The sequence below is a fragment of the Bos javanicus genome, chromosome 22 (assembly GCF_032452875.1).
Source record: "Bos javanicus breed banteng chromosome 22, ARS-OSU_banteng_1.0, whole genome shotgun sequence".
In the NCBI taxonomy this organism is placed as follows: domain Eukaryota; kingdom Metazoa; phylum Chordata; class Mammalia; order Artiodactyla; family Bovidae; genus Bos; species Bos javanicus.
The window spans coordinates 58,102,207-58,123,667 of record NC_083889.1 but is presented as its reverse complement, the minus strand read 5'-3'; positions in this window follow the sequence as shown (position 1 = coordinate 58,123,667).

Sequence of the window (21,461 nt, the reverse complement as noted above, 5' to 3'; positions counted from 1 at the left end):
GAACACTGTTTCGGAGCCGCTGTCGTCGGTCCGTGTGATAATTGCCATGTCTTGTCAGAGTGCACCGAGCAGAGGCATTTTGTGCCTGTCTTCTCTGGCATCCCCTGTGGCACGTCCTGCAGGACGTGACGAGAAGCTGAAGTTCCGTGAGCTCTCAGTTCTTGCCTGTGGGTCCCAGGCAGTTCCCGGGGGAGCGTGCGGGCAGCCCTGGCTCCTGATGTCCACCACAGGCTGGTGATGGCCACTCCGATTCTCTCCCTGTGGCATCTGGTATCTGTGCTTAATTCTTGAATGCTTTCTCTATTCTTTTCTTGGTCATCTTTCTGTGTTTTCTCCTAGAGTTGATAGGTTACATAGAACTGTTTTTGGCTGTGAGGACTACGGTCTGCACACACTATGTTTCTAAAAACCATGGACCTTACCATCTGACCCAGCTGCCATCGTGTGCACATAAAACCCAGCTGCTCTGTACAAGCGTCTGCTTGGTCCTGGCCGCTAAGATACCGGGGATAGGACTCCCTGGAGCCCGTGGCTGGGACTGCGGTCTCAATGCAGGGCTAGGGCTCCATCCCCGATAGGGAGCTAGGTCCCACATCCCACAGCTGAAGGTCCTGCACACCACAGCGGACACTGGAGATCGGAGTGCTCACCCAAGGCCTGGCACAGCCAAGTAAATATGAAAAAAGTGTACCTGCAGGATAGTCCTCTGCATGTCCCCAGACGGGTTTTGCGAGCCCTTACGGAGCTCAGGCTGCCTGCCTGGAGGGTTGGAGCTGGGGCCCAAGCCACAGTAGGGGCCATTCAAGCAGCTTCCTGCCAGGCTGCTTCTCCAGGCCTACAGGGGTGCTGCCCTCAGAGGGTGCAGTCAGAGGGCCCCAGAGCCGTGCCTTGGATTTCCAGGGCTGCACGGCACCCTGAGCTCCAGCCAGCTGGACGGCCCAATGTCACCGGAGCTGGTGACTGGTAGTTTCTGCAACGTGGTATCACATCACTCAAGGGGGAGCCTCTCAAGCAGATGCCATACCTGCATCCCCGTGTTGGTGGCTTATGGTCCCGACTTGTGGTTCCCCACGAACAAGGATGGACAGACAAAATGTGCGGGTACATACTCAGCATTGAGGTGACACGTGCCCCAATTGAAACCTGAGTAACTTGAGCTTCCCAAGTAAGACTAAAAGCATCAGCTGCAAATAGGCACTTTTCATACATTTTAAATAGTGGTTGTTAAAGGTCTGCCCAAACTAGGCTGTTTTCACACATCCTTCTGTGGCAGATGTAGGCACATTGTGGAGCTATTGCAGGTTTGGTTCCAGACCCCCACGATAAAGCCAGTATCACTGATGACAGATTACCATGACAGTGAAAAAGTTTGAACTGGTGCAGGAATTATGAAAATGTGACACAGAGACATGAAGTGAGCAAATGCTGTTGGAAAAAACGCTCCAGGAAACTTAATGCAGGGTTGCACAAACATTCAATTTGTTAAAAAAAAATAAGCAATAAAGTGAAACACGATCAGCAAGGAATGCCTGTAATACATACCTACGTTTTAGCCTGCAGTCGGAGGGGAGGAATGTTCCACTGGGCGAGCGGTTGCCAGCTGTGAGCAATGCTCACCTGCACTGGATGGCAAGTCACTGGAAATTCCGGGAGTCACCCTGGCAGGCTCCAGAGGCTCAGTGATGCTTGTGTCCCTCGGCTCTGGTGAGCTTCGTGGATTTCATTCTTGGGCAGGCCCTTCCCAGTAGCAGATCCAGGATTACAGCCAGCTGCTTGCCAGCTGCTGAGCTTTCATTTTCGACTGGCTCACGTGCTGGTCCCTGCCTAGCCTTCTTGGCGAGGAGAACCCAATATATGTTAGGATCAGAAGAGCAATGGTCCCTGAATCGCTCACTCAACTATTACGTGATCTCACAGTTACAAGTGTTTTGCAAAAAAGCAGGGAAAAGAGAAAAGATAACGTGTAAAGGGCTTCCCCGGTGGCTCAGCATCGAAGAATCTGCCTGCAGTGCAGGAGCCACAGGGGACTTGGGTTCCACCCCTGGGTTGGGAAGATCCCCTGGAAGAGGGCGTGGCAACCCGCTCCAGTATTGTTGCCTGGAGAATCCCATGGACAGAGGAGCCTGGGGGGCTGCAGGCCATGGGGTCACACAGAGCCGCCCCAGCTGCAGTGAGTTGGCACGCGTGCACCATGTGCAGAGGCCTTCATGCTACTGCATCCGGGGAAAAGGGGGTCAGAGGACTGCCGTTCAGCACAGAGATCTGAGAGGAAACCCAGCGGGGTAGCTGAGCCAAATTTAAGATTCCTGAGGGGAAAACCAACTGAAGGGCCATCGGTTTCTAGAAAGGATTTATCAAGTTTGCAGGTGCTACACAGATAGCCTGAGGGCCCTGAGAATGTAAGGATGACAAATATGACCTTCGTCAGGCAAAGTGCCCCAGAGGTTACAAAATCAGAAGTTAGATGGTGTATGTGAGATGGACGCTTCTCAATTAGACGTTGTTTTTAATGTGTTCAACAACAGGGACGAGGGCAGAAGCATGGAGGTGAGAGGATGCAGCTCTTCCGGCAGCAGCGCTGAAAGCGAGGAACCTAGAGGACGGCTTCCCAGGTGACTCAGTGGCAGAGAATCTCCCCGCCAGTGTAGGAGATGCGGCTTCGGTCCCAAAGTCGGGAAGATCCCCTGGAGAAAGGTGGCAGCCCACTCCAGTGTTCTTGCCTGGAAAATCCCATGGATGGAGGAGCCTCTCGGGCTACAGTCCATGGGGTGCCAAGGAGTCGGACACGACTGAGTGAGCACACTGATTGGTTGGGCCTGAGCCATGTGCCCATCATAGAACTAAGGGTCAGATTATCCACCTAGGGATAATCTGGTCTGAGTGAGGAGAGGGGTACTTCTCTCAAAGGAACCAGGGGAAAGAGTGGGTGGGAGCTGGAGACAGAGTGCCTGTTATATAAGAATAACTTGCCATCTCCCCTAACTTACACAAAAATAGAGCCTTTGATTATTAATGAATTATTAGTGGCGAAGTTTTTGGAACAGACTTCATAGCAGAGATGTTATGATTGGAAGTCACTGCTCTGGAATCTAGTAACAGGCCCTCAAGTACCCTGGGGGGGTCAGTGTGCATGCAGCTTAGGTGTTTTCATGACTGGCTGGAGAAGGAAATGGCAGCCCACTCCAGTGTTCCTGCCTGGAGAATCCCAGGGACGGGGAGCCTGGTGGGCTGCCGTCTGTGGGGTCGCACAGAGTCGGACACGACTGAAGCGACTCGGCAGCAGCAGCAGCAGTGACAGTAGCTGGAGCCCTCTTCGGGGGCTGAGCTGGGGGCCTGCAACATGAGTGTATTCGGCTGAGAGTAAGCACTGGGGTCCTTGGAGCTCTGAGGAAGGCGGGTTATTTGCATGATGTGAGTGAGAATGAGTCCCACCCAACAAGCGGCTTGTTAGCAGGTACCGTCGTCTCAACCCCTGGGCCCAGGGCCTGGCCAAAAGCGTGTCCCCAGGAAATGCTGAATGACTGAGCAGTTAAACTATAAGAAAGCCAGTGACAACCCTACCATTGGAAAGAGTAAATGGTACTTTTTTTTCAGCTTTATTGAAGTGAAATTGATATAATTGTGAGGTATTTCAAGTGGGCATTGTAATGATTGGACGAATGTATACATTGTGAAGGGATCCCCACCTTCTGGTTATGAATGCATCCATCACCTCATGTCCGTCTGTGTGTGCGTGTGGTGAGCACTTTCTTAGCAGATTAGAGTGTGGTCAGCTTAGTCACCATGGTTCACACTGAACTGTCAGATTCACTCATACCTGAGAGTCTACTCCTTCTCTGCCATCTGTGTCTCCCCATCCTCCAGACCTAGAGACCATTTTCTAAGAGTTTGACCTTTTCCTTTTTTTTAGATTTCACACATGGTACATGCAGTGTCTGGCTTATTCCACTTAGCATAATGCCCTCAAGGTCTGTGTTGTTGCAAATGGCAGAATTTCTTCTTTCCTTGTGGCTGAATAACAGTCCATCATATGCACATATGCGTGTTATCACTACTGCTTTATCCATTCAGGGCAAAGGGTTCCTTCACAGGTGAGCTTTGCGCACTGCTTTCCAGACACTTGTGATGTCCTGCCCACAAGTGGACAGTTGCCCTTCTAGCCATCTTGGCCCATTGCCATTTACCTGAGAACCACAGTAGACACCTCAGTTCAGTTCAGTTCAGTCGCTCAGTCGTGTCCGACTCTTTGCGACCCCGTGAATCGCAGAACGCCAGGCCTCCCTGTCCATCACCAACTCCCGGACTTCACTCAGACTCACGTCCATCGAGTCAGTGATGCCATCCAGCCATCTCATCCTCTGTCGTCCCCTTCTCCTGCCCCCAGTCCCTCCCAGCATCAGAGTCTTTTCCAATGAGTCAACTCTTCACATGAGGTGGCCAAAGTACTGGAGTTTCAGCTTCAGCATCATTCCCTCCAAAGATATCCCAGGGCTGATCTCCTTCAGAATGGACTGGTTGGATCTCCTTGCAGTCCAAGGGACTCTCAAGAGTCTTCTCCAACACCACAGTTCAAAAGCATCAATTCTTCGGCACTCAGCCTTCTTCACAGTCCCAACTCTCACATCCATACCTGACCACTGGAAAAACCATAGCCTTGACTAGATGGACCTTTCCTCACTAGTTACCAATTTACACAGAAAACTAACACCAAGAAAATAAAGAAGCCAAGTGTTTTAAATTCATTTTTAGATCCATTGCCCAAGTTTAGTACCTGGAACATGTAGATTTATTTTCTGGACTGCTTCTAGAGGTCTTCTGGATGTGGAAGTAGCATGCCCCACTGTAGTTTCTGCCATTGATTGTTGTTGAGCCCCCAAGTCGTGTCCAATTCTTTTGCCACCCCAGGCTCCTCTGTCCATGGGATTTCCCAAGCAAGAATACTGGAGTGGGTTGCCATTTCCTTCTCCAGGGGATCTTCCCACCCCAGGGATTGAACCCACGGCTCCTGCACTAGGAGGATAGGCAGTAGGCGGATTCTTTACTGCTGAGCCACCAGGGAAGCCCCAAGTCAAATAAACCCGGCTTCAAATCCCAGCTGTGCCACAGACCAGCTGGGCAGTTCCTCACACCGTAAGGTCAGCCTGTACGGGCTGGGAAGCATTTCTGCAGGAAGCCGGGACAGAGCTAGAATGTCACTGACACATCACGGACCTTGGGTTTGGATGTCCTGAAGGGGAGGCAGTCCTGGGAGGCCCATTCAGTTTCCTCAGGTCACTCACTCACTCTCTTCCAACTATCCCCACTTTCTTTTTTCCTCCCCAGATAGATTTCAGGAGGACCATGAATGTGAAAAAATTTAACTCAATTAAAATTTATCCTCAAATGAGTTCTCAGTGCCAGGCTTTGTCAGTGGCGGTCTGACCACAAACTGCCCAGTGCCGGTGCTGTGCAGGACGTGGCGACGAGGTGCGGGGCTGAGCACACGGTGGCGGAAGTGGGTCCGGTCTGAGCTGTCTTCTGAGCAGCAGGAAGGGGCGTGAGTCCAGGGCCCTGGGAGCCCCGCCGAGCTCCCAGGCGGGAGCCGTTTCTGCCCGGTCAGGGGTCTGCAGGGAGGCCAGTGACTGGAGAAGGAGCGAGGCCGCACAGGGGCCCTGGCGTTAGTGACGAGGAGTCTGCACGGGCCCTCTTAGTCGCATGCCGACTCTTTTTCCTCCTTTTCGCTCCCCTTTCCCTGGTGCTCAGCACGTGTTTGTCGGTGGCTCCCCACGCATCCTGGCTCAGCGTGGTTTCGGTGGTCCGTAAGCCCGGCTATCCCGCCGTGCCCCGGTGAGGGCAGGGGAGCGGCCAACGTGCAAAACCGGCGCGTGCGCGGCCCCAGTCCGTGACTGCACGGTGGCTCTGGGCATCTCACACCCGCGGGTGAGGCAGGCCCCGGGGCTGTGCCCCTGGCGTCGCCTCCACAAAGCGCCCTCCCTGCTCAGAGGGCGAGGGTCTCCCCCTGGGGCGGGGTCGGCTCTCGCGTGCGAGTTGCGGCGAAAGCGTCTCGGCGTCCAGCTTCCGGCCTCAGCGCCTCGCCTGGAGGGAGGGGCGAGGAGGGCCGCAGCCTGGGCTCGCGCTCCGCCCGGCTTCCGGCCCCGGGCTCGCCTCACGGCCGCCTCCGCTGTCGGCAGCAGGTGGCGCTGCGCTCCGTGCCTTTCTGCCGCCGCGGTCCTCGGTTCGCACCCAGCATCTTTTGGAATTGGCCAGCCACGGCTGCCATTCATTTCCTTAAACCCGGACAGCGTGTGGAGCTCCAGCCTAACAGTATCTGTCGCTACCAGGAGCAAAGAAGGAAAGAAAATCGCGAGCTGTTAAGGCGCCAGGGAGCAAATCGTCGGGTAAAATGCCCTGCGTGCCCACATACTGCTGAGTTAAAACGAGACCCGTCGTCGGCCCGGCCGCATCCCAGACAAGATGCCTCGGGTCAGCACTCTGTCCTGTGCGCGTCTGTAGTCGGCGGGCGGGCGAGGCGCCCTCGTCGGGGTTTGAGTCAGGAGGCTGCCACCGTTGAGGGGATGTTTTCACCTCGCGGCCTCGGGGCCTTCAGCTGTGCACTGTCCTTTCAGCTTAAGCCCTGTGTGTTGCGGGAAGGCCTGCGGTCATTCTGTTATTGATTAACAGAGCCTCGGCTTGGAGTCCTTGAAAAAACTCTCGGTGATGGTATTTGCAAGCCAGCAGTGTGTGCTCCGCGAAGAGGAGAGATTTGGAGCCCCGAGGTCTTGTTTGCCAGCATGACTGCCTTGTGGCCCAGCCTCTGAGCCTCAGTTTGCTCCTCCCTGACCTGAGGGTGGGAGCTGTGCTCACCTTACGAGGAGGCTGAGCCTTCAGCGACGTCCACGCAGGATCTGGCTCAGGGCCGGCCTGCAGTCGGAGCTCAGAGTATCTCTTGTTTCCCTAATTAAACCAATGGTTCTATGCCGTGTGCTCCCTGACTCCTGACTGTCTTTCAGGCCTCTGTACTCGTCCAGAGTACAAAAGACCACTTGTAAACACTTCTCTTATAATAAGGATCAGAGCTCTTCTTTATGAAGTCATAGTTTCTACCTGGCTGACTCTACTACAACATTATTTAAAAAGTAATCATCACATCGATACCTGCCATGGTTTTTCCTTTAAGACTTTCCCAGGCTGAGGACTGCTAGCAAGTGGGTTGGATAAAAGTGGATCATGATGAGGATTTGGAAGTCAGATGAAGGGCAGGGGCCTTCCCCTGTGCAGAGTTTCGACCCGCCCCCCCACCACCCTTGGCTCTCGGCGGTGTTTTTCTCATACAGCTTTAGGATCCAGGGGAAATGAGTGGAACCAGCTCTTTGAACAAGGTCACCCAACAGCATCACGAGGTGATGACGTCACTGTCAGCTCTTGCCCAGGAAAAACCTAGGGCTCAAATAACTGAAGGAGAGGACAGGTCATCTCCATGGCAGGTTGGCAGAGCTGGTTGCAGGCCACCATCAAACATCAGGCCCGGAGTTAAAATGACCCGGGGCCACGCCTGCCTCTGCTCAGTCTGCCTTGGGTGGCCTCGCTGCCCTTGCTTCCTCAGGACAACTGAATATCACCAACGGGTGGCTTTTTTGGTTGTTCCATTTCCTAGAAGAAAGGTTACCAAGTGCCAGAATCAAAATAGAATGTGGATGGTGTCCCAGGAATCCTGTGCAATCCAAGCACACTCATATTGTCCCCTCCGGCCTGGAGGGGACGGAGCAGATAAGCGAAATCGCAAAGTTATTATCGCTCTGTTGGAAGTGACATCATGGAAGGCCTCTGGGCAGCCTCTCTCTCCCAGCTGGTCATGTTTCCGCCAGGCTGTGTGTCAAGTGAATCCTAGTTTTAGCCCTAGAGGGACGCTGGTGCAAAGTCCCTTACCTAAGGAATCCTTTTGTTAAAATGAGCGGTTATGCCCAACTTTATCCATTTCCCAATTCATGATTTTTACATTTTTTTTCTCCTTGGCTTAAATTTTTTATTATTATTAATGGTATAATAGAGTTTTCCAAATGGTAGTGAAATACCCATGATAGCTTGCCTGAAGAACAAAAAACAAAAATTGAAGAATTCAGAGCTTTGTAGATTTGTCTTTCACATATATGGTGGATATTATCTCTTTTTTAACTGTAAAAACCCAGTGTAAAATTTACTCTCTTTAACCACTTCTAAGCGCACGGTTCAGCAGTGTTAGGTGTGTTCACAGTGTGCCACACACACCGCGTTTCTTAAAGCAAGCACTCCTGAACGTCTCTATCAACAATTAGAGACATCCCCTCTCTGTAACGTTTTTCTCCCCTGACATAATGCCTAAGTTATAATCCTTTCCCAGGATTTCAAAGCCTCAAAAACTAGTTCTAGACAAAGTCCATGGGCAGCACTTAAAGTGTAGGGAGCACTAAGAGAGGGCTGTGGAGCTTCATCCTCGGTTCATCACAGTCCAGACGCACTTGGGTAGAAAGCCTCTGGACCTGCATAAGGAGAGTGGCCTCGGGACTGGCCGGTGAGGCTCATGGTCAGGGCATTCAGGTCACAGCATCCTTGCCTAAAGCCTCCGGTGCCTTCCCATCTCACCAGAGTAACCTTTCCTGCCCAACCTGTCTCATCCCCTCCCCACCCCAGCCTGGCCCACCTCTCTGATCTCATTTCCTTCTGGCCTCCTCACTGTCCTCCTCGCTGGCCCTCGAAAATGGCAAGCTCATTCCCTCTCAAAGGCCTTTTCATTTACTCCTACCTCTTTCTAGAATAATCTCAACTTGTGCTGAGCAATAGAAACCCTTATGAAACTCAGCATTCTCAATGCCCAAGCCACATTCTGTACCAATTAAATCATCATCTCTGGGGTGTAAAAAAAAAAAAAAATTCCGCAAAAATTCCAATATAACCACGTTCCAAAAGCAGCGTCTTGGTCCAGTGGTTCTAAAGCAGAAATAGTAGCATCACCTGGGAAGCCCAACCCTAGACTTACTGCCTTGGAAACTTTAAAAGTAGCCCCTGGGAATATGTGGTGCCTGCCGAAGCCTGAGAACCACTGCCCCACATGCTCCTGCTCCAGAGGTGGCCTGCGGGCCAGCAGCGCCAGCAGCCCTTGCAGGCTTGTTAGAACAGCAAAATCTGACACAAGCTGGTGAACCCAACCCACTGAACCGGAAGCTGCACCCAACATCCCAGCGCCTCCTGCACGTTCCCGTTGGAGAAGCTGTCTAGCTCCACGCCACGGGAGACCGAAGAGCAGTAACGCCCCGGGAGACCTGAAGAGCGGTAACGCCCCGGGAGCGGGAGCCCCCCAGCATCTAGAGCTCAACTTCTGAATTTAACACCCAGAGACTTGGAGGAAAGGCTGCTCTGGCAGTAGTGGGTTGTAACCGGCTGGATAAAATCAAAGCCGATGAATTTGTTGTACTGTAAGGAAATAACAGGGTGAGATGGTTGGATGGCATCATGACTCAATGGACATGAGTTTGACAAACGCCAAGAGATAGTGAAGGACAGGGAAGCTTGGCATGCTGTAATTCGCGGGGCCGCAGAGTCAGATACAACCGAGTGACTGTACAACAAAGGAAATACATGGTTGTATAAATATGAAAGAGAAGGGAAAACTCTTCCTTGTAGTCGAATGCCAGCTAATAAGCATAGAAGGAAAGATGGAGTAAGAAAATCACCCACAAGTGCTAAAACTCATGGTGAAAATTTGAGGAGCAGGATGCTTCTAGTCCAAAAGTGCCTCCCCACACATGATTTATTAATCGCAAAGTGGACAGTATAACTTTTTAGTGGAGAAACCTGTCAGCGACCCCCTTCATCCGGCAATCTTAGTTAGCATCGCCCACCCTGGGACAGCCCGGCACCACCCGCCTCCTGCTGCGAGGTGCCGAGGAGGGCGCAGTGTCCCTCCCATGGCAGTCTTTCCTCAGGAAGCATCAGGAAATCCAAATAAAGCAACAGGTCACAGAGTAACCAGCCTGCATGCTTAAAAAATGCCAAGGTCAAGAGACAAAGGATGGCCAGAGAACTGTTCCATACTGAAGGAGACTAAAGACACGTCAGGGCCCCATGCAGTATGAGATCCCGGCCCCGGAAAAACGTATGTTGTTTTAAAAGAAGCAACTGACAAAACTTAAGTATGGACTGTGGTTGTGTAAGCGGGTGTTTTTATCTTAGAAACTGTAGGGTAATGGGGCAGGATATTACAGTATTTACTCTCAAATGGTCTGAAGAAAGTGTGTGTGCATGAGCGAGTGTGTATATGTGTGTAATGTGTGCTATATAGAGAGAGACAGAAGAGAGAGAAGAGGGCGAAACACGAACAGCTGGTGGTGACTCTGAAGACGGGAGCTCCTTGTACTGTTTCAGAACTTTTCTGTCTGTTTAAAACTATATCAGAATAAAAGTCACATCCCCTCCCCTCAGGAAAAGACCCACGAGAACAAACGGAATAGAGCAAGGACGCAGCAGTGATCGGAGCGCCCAGGCTTCTGAGTCCAGCCTGCCGGCCTCCTCCATGGATCACTCCGTCCAGTGCAGCCCAGCCACCACTCTGTCAGTCAGACCCTCTCTACTGTTTCACTGCACTCCTACCCTCATAGCACTTCGTGGGCATGTAGAATTATCCTTGTTCACACGCCTGTCTACTCGTTTACTGTCTCTCCCCTCGGATGTGAGCTGCGTCAGCACAGAGACTGTATCTGCCTTGATATACCCCCAGCACAGAGCCTAACAGCTCAGAGGCACCTCCTGTGTGTGTTAAGTGAATGAACAGACACCAGACCTCAGTCCCCTCGACCTGAGAACGAGCAAGGCGCTGCTCTACAATGCAACAGCAGACCCTTTCCCAGCCCCGACACTGGCAGGAGTCTGACAACGTGTGAACTGCTGTCTAAAGATAAAGAGCGTCTGAACTCTCCTAGGCTTGTAGTTGCAGGCCGTGTGTGCTAAGTCACATCAGTCCTGTCCGACTCTCTGCGACCCCATGGGCTGTAGCCCGCCAGGCTCCTCTGTCCGTGGGATTGTCCAGGCAAGAATACTGGAGCGGGTTGCCATGCCCTCCTCCAGGGGATCTTCCCGACCTGGGGATCGAACCTGCGTCTCTTACGTCTCCCGCATTGGCTGACAGGTTCTTTACCATTAGCGCCACCTGGGAAGCCCTTTTATTTACAATCTCTCATTTAATCTTCACAATGACCCTTTTCCGTTCACCTGTTTAGCAGACAACATATCGAGTGCCTGTTCCTCACTAGGCACTAAGGAAACACTGATTATGACAGGCACAACCCTTACCCCGATGGAGCTAGCCTGATTAGCCAGAGCTGCTGAGAAAGCCAGGACCCAGAGAGGCTGCCCAGCTCGCTGAAGCCACACAGCAGGCTCAGGGCGGAGCTGGGAGGCGACCAGTGTCTCGCCCCAGGCCCATCTGCTCAGGCTCAGGGCGGAGCTGGGAAGGTAACCAGCATCTCACCCCAAGCCCATCTGCTCTGCAGTGCTGGGACTTGGCCGCCCCCAAGGAGCTCCTGCTGCTGCGAGCCGGCCTCGGACGCCCCCAGGGCTCCCCCAGCCCCCCATCTCCCGTGACCTCGACTCTCACCCTCACGGTGCCCCTTTGCTCGGAAAGGAATAGAACGTGCTGTATCTCAGCCATCCTGATCGTGTGTTTGATTACTCCACGGCTTCTCGGTGCCGTTTGCTTCAGATAAGCTAGAGTCTGTTCTGCCTCACTGGGCAAAGGCTAAGTTCAGTGTAACCTAAGAAACAATCTAAGCAGGAGACACAATCAAACAAGCTTACCAGAAAAAATAACTGAAAAAGCAAAAACCAAGAAACCAAATAAAAACCCACCTCAGAAATGTTTAATGCAGAGACCAAGCATGAAGAATTAAAACAATGTAAGGGAGTGGGGAAACTTCCTAAAAGATGTTTGATTTTTCTTCAACCCATTGATCTTTCCCCTCCTTGAAAGCGTTCTCCACCAATTAATCACTCAACTTATTACCCGGCCCTGTTTCCCTGTTTATAATTTTGAGCCTCAGGAATCCCTGTGAAAAGACCACAATAAATCTCGCTGGTCAGCAAGACAAACATTTATCTTAAAGGATCAATTACTGCACTGGGAGGTCTCGGATTCCTGGGGTCTGGTGCATGCCTCCACCCTTGATTTGTTGGGTGACCTTCGCCTCTCTGTAACTGGGTTTCTGGAGCCGCACAAGGAAAGCTGTTACCCCCCTGAGTTGTGTTCTGAAATTTCCCTGGGTCCCCTGTTGGAGAATAGAAGAGGGTATTTGGCCAAGGACATGATTTATCTGTGCCCATGAATGCCTCTCCTCCTTCTGGAAGCCAGCTAATTATGTTCAGAGTTGGAATGCGTTCTCTGTGGGCACCTAAAGTAGATTCCTTGCGGGAATGTCTGGCGAGTGGGTGCATAGAAGAGACGCATTAACAGAGTCTTGTCATTCTAGAGAAAAATGTCTGATCTCCTTTTCAGTGGCCACACAGTTCAGAGTTAGGGAGGGGGGTGAACAGGAAAACAGTGTTATTCTTTGGAACCACAATTTCACAGATGATTTACCCACAAGAAGCTTTTTGTCACCAAGGGGTGGCACTTATTTTTTTCAAGCAAGCCAGGCAGCTAACTGGCAACCAGGTGGGTGATGAGACGACCACCTCTGTGTTTAGTGAGTTCTCCATCACTGGAGGTAACTAAGGATAGGAGCCCTCCACAGAGGGTGGAGCAGAGAAGGTTCAAGCACCAGAAGAGAGTTTCAGCTCAATGCCATTCATCCCCTCTAACCCTGAGATTTGGGAATTCTAGTCCCTTTCCGTGTCCCGTGCTCTTCTGAACAGACAGTCTGAGCTCCGCAGCCACATGTGGGACAAAGGGTGGTGAAGGGTAAGATCACAGGAAAATTTGAGATTCAAATCTCACAAAGAAAGATGACTTTATATCTGCTACAAACCATGAACCAGAACTAGGATTCCAGAAGGAGAGGGTGAGTAGGGCGTTGTGTACTTGAGAGCACACCTTTCAGTAGAAAGTGTTTCCTGGACCGTGGACTGTGCAGCCTAAAAGGGACTCGAGGCAGCCTCTGGGATACCTCTGGATGTAGCTTTCAGCCATAGAAGCCCCATCTCTGATTACAGACAGAAGGCACCCCAGCCTCCGAGACCCAGAGACGGTGAGCACGGTGGTGGAGGCTGGGGATGGTGTCAGCTTTTAATCTGGCACTTATTTTAAAGTAAATAACAGCCACAATAATAACAGGAGCTGCCAGTTCTCTGCATCTCCTCTGATCATCTACCATGTGCAGGTATGAGGCATAATCTGCCTCACTTAGCTACAGTTCTTCGAGGTAGATGCCATATGCCTATTTCACAGATGAAGAAACACAGGCTTCCAGAGAGCAGAAGTGACTTGTCTCGCAAATGGTGATGCCAGTGTTCACGATCAAGTCTGTCCGACTCAGCATTCATGTTCTCTCCACTGTGTCAACAGTCTTGATTGAAGAGTAGGGATTATTAACCCCAATTCTGCAGATAGAAAAACTGAGCTCTGAAAGTGGAAATATCAGGGAAACTGAGTTTTGACTAATTCCCAATTTCTGCCAGATGTCCTGTGAGAAGAACCTTGTAGAGCCGTAGAGCCAGGCAGCACCCGCAGGGCGGTTGGGATGATCCCTTCAGTCTGCAGAGGAGAACCCGGCTCGGACTGGGGTGGAGGCGAGCAACTCGAGGGCATGAGGCAGGATGGTGGCTGGCCAGGCAGGACGTGAGGGTGAATGGCCTTCGGGTGGAGTGGGATGGGCCTGCGCTGACCACCTCCTAGGTGCCTTTGGGCTGGCAGGGATGCCTGGCTTTGAGGCTGCGAGAGGTCTGTCTGTGACCTTGAAGAGATGGGGCGGGGGCCGTGGGGGCTGAACTTCTGGCAGGAAAGCTGGGTCCCTGTGTGAGGACATGGACCCGCAGACCGGGCCCCAGGGTCAAAGTGTCACCAGCCCGGTAGCTGTCCATGTTGCAAACCTGAGGAAAGGCAGGGGGCACGAGTGGGGCTTTCTTTGAGGAGGCAGGTCTTTATTCGCAGGTGCCCCAGCTCATTCTGCAGCTTCTTCAGAGGCTCTGGGGTAGTGTGAGGATTCCCCGCATCCACCTGAGCTCCCTTCTCCCCCTCTGGCTGCAAGGCCATGATCTGACTGCCCTCTTTAGAAGCCTTTCAGGTGCCAGGCCCTAGGCTTGCCACTCCACATGCAAAATCTGACACAGAGCTTTCCCAGCAATCCCGTGGCCGTGCCCTAGTGAGCTACGGCTCAGAGACGGTGAGTGACTTGGCCAAGCTCACACAGCTGATGTCACAGAGCCAGGACGGCAGCTCTGTCAGGATAGGGATTTCCGACTCTTTCGATTCACTGCTGTATCCCTGGTGTGTGGCACAGAGCAGCCACCCGATGCATATTCCTTGAGTCAATGTCTGACTCCAGGGCGGTCCTGTTGCGCCACACCTCACTGCCTCTGGAAAACACCATGATGAGAGAGTTCAGTTTTGAGTGAAAGCAGATTTAAAGGCCGTCAGTCAAGAATGAATCCGTGAAGTCCGTTCCTTTGTGTATTTTTTATACTCGGTAAATATGACAGTGAAGAAAGCTCCCTGGAGAGAGTGTAAGTTGCACTGTGTGTTTATAATTAGTAATCAGGGCTCTGAAGAATTCATCTCTTCCCCAAGCAGGCTCAGCAAGGTGCTTCTTGGTCCATTTTGCTTTTTGCTTCCCTGCAGACAACACGCGCGCTGACAGGCGGTTGCTTTTCTTCTCTGAGATGGTTCAAAGTCCTTTGATTTTATAGCTCAGAGTCTCTAAGTCACTTTCTTCAAGCCATAAATTTGTGACTTTCTATATTCCCAGACTCTGGTAGCGCAGAAAGGGTAGCCTATATATTCTCAAATTTCCAAAGAGGAAACGTGTAGCAAGGTCGGCTTACAATATAGTTCCCTCTGTTGACTGGCATGGTCCAAGTTCATTGAATGTTTTGTTTATTGGATCATAACCCTCCATTCACTCTTGGGCTCTCTCATTTTCAGCAACTAGAATTCTATAAATTACAACTGAGCTCCACCTAAACTTTCAGTTCAGTTCAGTTCAGTCGCTCAGTCGTGTCTGACTCCTCGAGACCCCATGAATCGCAGCACGCCAGGCCTCCCTGTCCATCACCAACTCCCGGACTTCACTCAGACTCACGTCCATCGAGTCAGTGATGCCATCCAGCCATCTCATCCTCTGTCGTCCCCTTCTCCTCCTGCCCCCAATCCCTCCCACCATCAGAGTCTTTTCCAATGAGTCAACTCTTTGCATGAGGTGGCCAAAGTACTGGAGTTTCAGCTTTAGCATCATTCCCTCCAAAGAAATCCCAGGGCTGATCTCCTTCAGAATGGACTGGTTGGATCTCCTTGCAGTCCAAGGGACTCCCAAGAGTCTTCTCCAACGCCACAGTTCAAAAGCATCAATTCTTTGGCGCTCAGCCTTCTTCACAGTCCAACTCTCACATCCATACATGACCACTGGAAAAACCATAGCCTTGACTAGACGGACCTTTGTTGGCAAAGTAATGTCTCTGCTTTTCAATATGGTATCTAAGTTGGTCATAACTTTCCTTCCAAGGAGTAAGCGTCTTTTAATTTCATGGCTGCAGTCACCATCTGCAGTGATTTTGGAGCCCCCCAAAAATAAAGTCTGATACTGTTTCCACTGTTTCCCCATCTATTTCCCATGAAGTGATGGGACCGGATGCCATGATCTTCGTTTTCTGAATGTTGAGCTTTAAGCCAACTTTTTCACTCTCCACTTTCACTTTCATCAAGAGGCTTTTGAGTTCCTCTTCACTTTCTGCCATAAGGGTGGTGTCATCTGCATATCTGAGGTTGCTGACTACTAATTATTTCTCTTCTTTCATGCTTCAGCATGTCATTTAGCATATCACAGAGCCCTATGCCAAAACAGTGAATTTTGAATGAAAATGTCTCAGTTGAAAGGGATCCTGCACATCCCCTAATCTGATTTTTCCCAAATTCTGTTTCACAAAGCAACTTCCCCATAAGATAGCGTAGCCAGAAACATTTCTTCTGTCAAGTAAGGTTGGCAACTGCTGTGTCCTCTGCCCTCCTGCCCGAGAGTCACAATGTGTAGGGGCAGCTAAAGCTCCCAAGAAGACCAGCGGCACACACATTGCTGTTTAACTCTGTCCCGCCCGGCGTCCCCAGAATTACTGGACCGGGGCAGAGGGAAGGCTAGGGGGATTTTTTTTTTTTTTAACTTCTGAAAACTGCCTACTAGAAAACCCTTTGGGAAATGTCAGACTCTAGTTAGACCACACACACACACTCACACACTCCTGCAACCTTACAGATGTGGAAAGTGAGGTTCAGAGGGGAAGGAAGTGGCCTGAAGCTGGGCATGGTTGATGGCAGAGCTAGGCCTGGGACCCACATGCCTTAACTCCCAGGTTCATAGTTCATATCACCTATAATGCCCAGGTAAGATTGGTGGAACAGAGATCGCCAGGTAATAATGTATGGATCGGCCCAGCTTTTATTGTACTAAATAAGCAAGTTTTAAAATGCTGTTGAAGGATGGTTGACTCACAGCACCGTGTCAGTTTCAGGAATACAGCAACGTGGTTGAGCCGTGTTGTATGGACACGTATGTTCGGGTTTCCCAGGCAGCACTGGTGGTAAAGAAACCACCTGCCCGTGCAGGACACGTAAGATCACGGGTTCCGTCCCTGGTCGGGAAGATCCCCTGGAGGTGGGCGTGGCACCCCCTCCAGCACTCTTGCCTGAAGAATCCCATGGACAGAGGAGCCTGGCGGGCTGCAGTCCACAGGGTTGCAGAGTCAGACACGATTGAAGTGATTGAGCACACACACACACGCGCGTGTTCCTTCTTTCCCAGACTCTTTCCCCACGCAGGCTATCACACAACACTGAGTAGAGCTCCCTGTGCTCTACACTAGGACCTTGTCTGTTGTCTCCCGGGTAGAGTAGTGTGTGTGTGTGAATCCCAAATTCCCAACTCACCCCTCCCCGCCTCTCCCCTTTGGTAAATGCAGGTTTTTGGTATCTGTAAGTCTGTTTCTACTTTGTAAATAAGTTCATTTGTATTATTTTTTAGAAGTTAGATTATACATATGAGTGATATTGTGTGGCATTTGTCTTTCTCTGACTTACTTCCCTCAGTACGATAATCTCTAGGCCCATCCAAGTTGCTGCAGATGGCATTATTTCCTTCTTCTTATGGCTGAGTAATATTCCATTGTGTATATACATACATACATATATATACACCACATCTTCTTTATCCATTCCACTCTCGATGAACATGTCACTTGCTTCTGGGTCTCAGCTATTATAAATAGTGCTGCTCTGATAATTGGGGTGCGTGTGTCTTTTTGAATCATGGTTTTCTCTGAATACATGCCCAGATAAACTGGCTTTTTGAAGCTTATCATATTGAAAAAGATAGCTGTGGAACAAGGAAACTCTGTGTCCACCCCAGGTGACTTTCTTCCTTCTGGAGTACGGGTCCTCACATGGCTACTTTACCTCTTATCCAGCAGTAGATTATTTCTCATAAAGCAAACTGGAGTAGGGGGAAGATGGAGCGGGGCCAGCAGCCAGGCCATCGCGTGGCAGCGCCCGATTGTCATTGTTAGTGACAAGCATCACAGCCACTTACTGACCGGGGACAGGGCGCTTCGGCGTGAACCGAGCTCGGGGGAGCCACACACCCTAGGTATGAGTCCTGGCCCCGTCATGAAATGACTGAGTGATCTTGGGCAAGAAATTTAATCTCCCAGGGCCCTTGTTCCCCATACGAAAATGCGGATAATAATAGCACCTATATTTTCCTGGCACTGCGGTCTCAGAGGATTTTGTGTCACGGTTTCTTCACTGGGAACACTGAGTAACAAACACAGTAGTTCCTGTCTTAGAAGAAGGAGGGTTTCCAAAAGACGCACAGAGGCTCACGAGGCAGCTGTGTCATAAAGCCCGAGGCGCTGAGCAGGGAGCCCAGGAAGGGCCTGTAGGTTGGCGTGCAGCAGTCACAGGGAGGCAGGGTAGTGATCCCGGCAAAGACGAGAGGAGAGATGCTCCATATGTGCAGGAGATAAAGGCATATTTTCTAACAATAATTGAGGCAAAGAACAGCTTTGGAAGACAAATAGATCATCTTAACCAGAATGTTTTCACTGACAGTTGACAAATAAACAGCTCCAACTGGCTCAGGAAATGGACAGGAGCAGGAGAGCTGACCAGACATGGCTGTGTCCAGGGGCCAGAGCCGTGTCGGCAGGAGCCTGTCTCGCTCCATCCCTTGGCTCCGCGTCGCTTCTGCTGACTCAGCTCTCAGCCCGGCCCGCCCTTCATGCTGGCTGGATGGCCGCAGCAGCACCAAGGGGACATTCCATGGCCTAGCCGTCCTGCCTCCTTCCCAAATTTTCACGCAAAGTTCCAGGACTCGTTATGCTGGGCCTGGCCCAGAGCACATGCCCGTTTCAGTTGCTGGGTCTCATTGCCCGAGTCGCTTGTTTCCTCCTGGAAGTGAAGCAGACGTGGGGCTGGGACCCTCACCTTCCCCCTTTATTTCCTCCCATTTCTTTCCGTTTCCTGACCCTTGTCTGTGTCTTCAGTTGACCGACTGCTTCCCAGGCTTCACGACCACACCTCATCTGGCCCCAGAAAAGAAGTGGCCACCCTCCTAGAGGAGTCTTCTGGGTTGAGCTGGGCCTTTCTGTTGGCTGGAAGTAGATGTGGGGGACGCCAGTTCAGATAAACAGAGGCAGTGTGGTGTGTGACGCTAGCCCAGCAGAGGAGTTTTCCTCCTAGGTACCCACTATGATTTAGCGTGGCTGCCTCGCAGAGGATGGTAGAGCTGAGCGCAGACTCAGAGGGGAAGGAAGCGTGACTGATTAACGTCTGCAGGGGCACTGGCGTGGGTGACGGCGGCAGACCTGCCGTGTGTCTCCCAAGCCTCTTAAAGACACAGCACGGGCCACGGAGCGTGACAGCCGTGTTCGTGGTCGCCGCCTCCTCTCAGTCTTGTGGTCACAGGGCAGTGACTCAGCCTCACAGGTGACAGTTCCCCGATTTGCACAGTGAGGACACTCACCCTCAAGAGCATCTAAAAGAATCTAAAATAAGAGACTGTACACAGGTGATGCCATGTTGCACCATAAATGGAGCTTTGCTTTTTGATAGAAATGGAAAGCTACCTCATTTTTCCAGGGGTCCCCTCCCCGAAGTGCTAACGTTGCCTTGCCTAGGATACCTCAGGCAGGAAGATTTTCAGGGGTTAGAACTTCTCTTTTGATAAATGCACTGTAGGTTCCTCACCCTCATCCCATCAGACCTTTATGGTACCTTGAATCCAGAGCCAGCTTCCGGCAGGGCAGCCAGCATCTGCCTCTCATCCCCTCTCCTCCAGCAGGGCCACAGCCAGCACCACCACCTGAGCACTCACAGAGGGTCTGCCTGATCTCCACAAGACCCACACCAGCAAAGAAAGCCAAGTGGCAGTCTCACAGTCGTGTCCGACTCTGCGACCCCGTGGACTGTAGCCCGCCAGGCTCCTCTGTCCATGGAACTCTCCAGGCAAGAATACTGGAGTGGGTTGCCATTTCCTTCTCCAGGGGATCTTCCTGACCCAGGAATCAAACCTGAGTCTCCTGCATTGCAGGCAGATTCTTTACCAACTGAGCTACGAGGGAAGCCCATATCAACATAGCCACTCTGATTCTTCAAGTTACCATTTACATGGAATATCTTTTTCCATCCTTTCACTTTCAACCTATTTGTGTCTTTGGATCCAAAGTAGGTCTCTGTAGACAGCATGTAGATATTGTTATTGTCACAAATTACATCTTTATACACTGTGCGCCCATTAATATATTTAAAATTGTTGTTTTATGTAGTTGTGTTTTAAATTATACAGGAAATAAAGAGGAGTTACAGACCACAAATGCTTTAAAATTAACTTTTACATTTACTTATGAGATTACTTTTACTGCTCTTCTTTTTTTCTTCTGCAGATTCAAGTCACCATTTATTGTTCTTTCACTTAGCCTGAAGGATCTCCTTTAACATTTCTTGTAGGGTACGTCTACAGGCAATAAACTCTCTTGTCTGTTTATCTGAAAGTCTTAATTTCTCTTTCATTTTTGAAGGGTAGTTCCCATGGGTATAGAAATCTTGCTTGACCATTTTATTCTTTCAGCACTTTGAATACATCTTCCCACTACCTTCTGGCCTTCATGATTCCTCAAGTGAAATTAGCAATTAATCTTATTTAGAATTTTGTACGTATTGACTCATCTCTTGCTGCTGCCTTTAGGATTCTGCCCTTGGCTTTCAACAGTTTGGTTACAGTGTGTCTCAGTGAGGATCTTGAGATTCATTGAGATTCTTGGATGTTTATGAAACATATATTGGATGTGTGTGAAACATGTATTCGTATGTTTCATCAAATCTGCAGCATTTTTGGCTGTTATTATTTCAGATATTCTTTCTGCTCCTTTCTCTCTCTGCTCTCCTTCTGGGATTTACATACATATGTCTGTATGCTTAATGCTGTACTGTAAGTCTCTTAGGCTCTCTTCATTTTTCTTTCTTTTTTTTTTTTCTGCTGCTCAGACTAGGTAATCTCATTCAATCACCCTATATCTCTAAGTCTGCTGAATCTTGCTTCTGCCTGCTCCAACATGCTATTTATCTCTCTAATAAAATTTCCATTGTAGTTATTGTACTTTTCAACTTCAGAATTTCTCTCTAGTTTCTTATATAGCTTCTGTCTCTGTATTGATAGCTTCTATTTATTGACACATTATTCTCAGTGTTTCCTTTAGTTTTTCTGAACATATTTTTAAATAGTTGACTTACAGTCTTTTTTTAAGTGAGTTCAATGTCTTGGCTTCCTGATGGAACATCTCTATTCATTTCTTTATTCCTGTGTATGAAGCATACTTTCTTGCATCTTTGCATGGCACCTAATTTTTTGTTGAAAACTGGACATTTTATAGATCGGTTGGTTCGTTTATGGCTGCACTGGGTCCTGATTGTGTGTGAGTGCCTCTCTGGTCTCAGTGAGCAGGGGCTGGGCTCTAGATGTGATGCGCAGGCCTCTGGTTGCGGAGCGTGGGCTCCGTGGCGTGCAGGCTTCAGTAACTGTGGCACACGGGCTTAGTTGTCCCGTGGCATGTGGGATCTTCCTGGACTGGGAATCAAACCCATGTCCCCTGCGTTAGCAGGTGGATTCTTCACCACTGAGCCACCAGAGAAGTCCCGAAAACTGGACATTTTTAGTGTAATGTGGCAACTCTAGGAATCGTACTCTCCTCCCTCTCTAGGGTTCACTGTTGCTGTTGTCGTCGTTGTTTGTGAGCTTGGCTCTCTTTTCTGACTAAGTTTG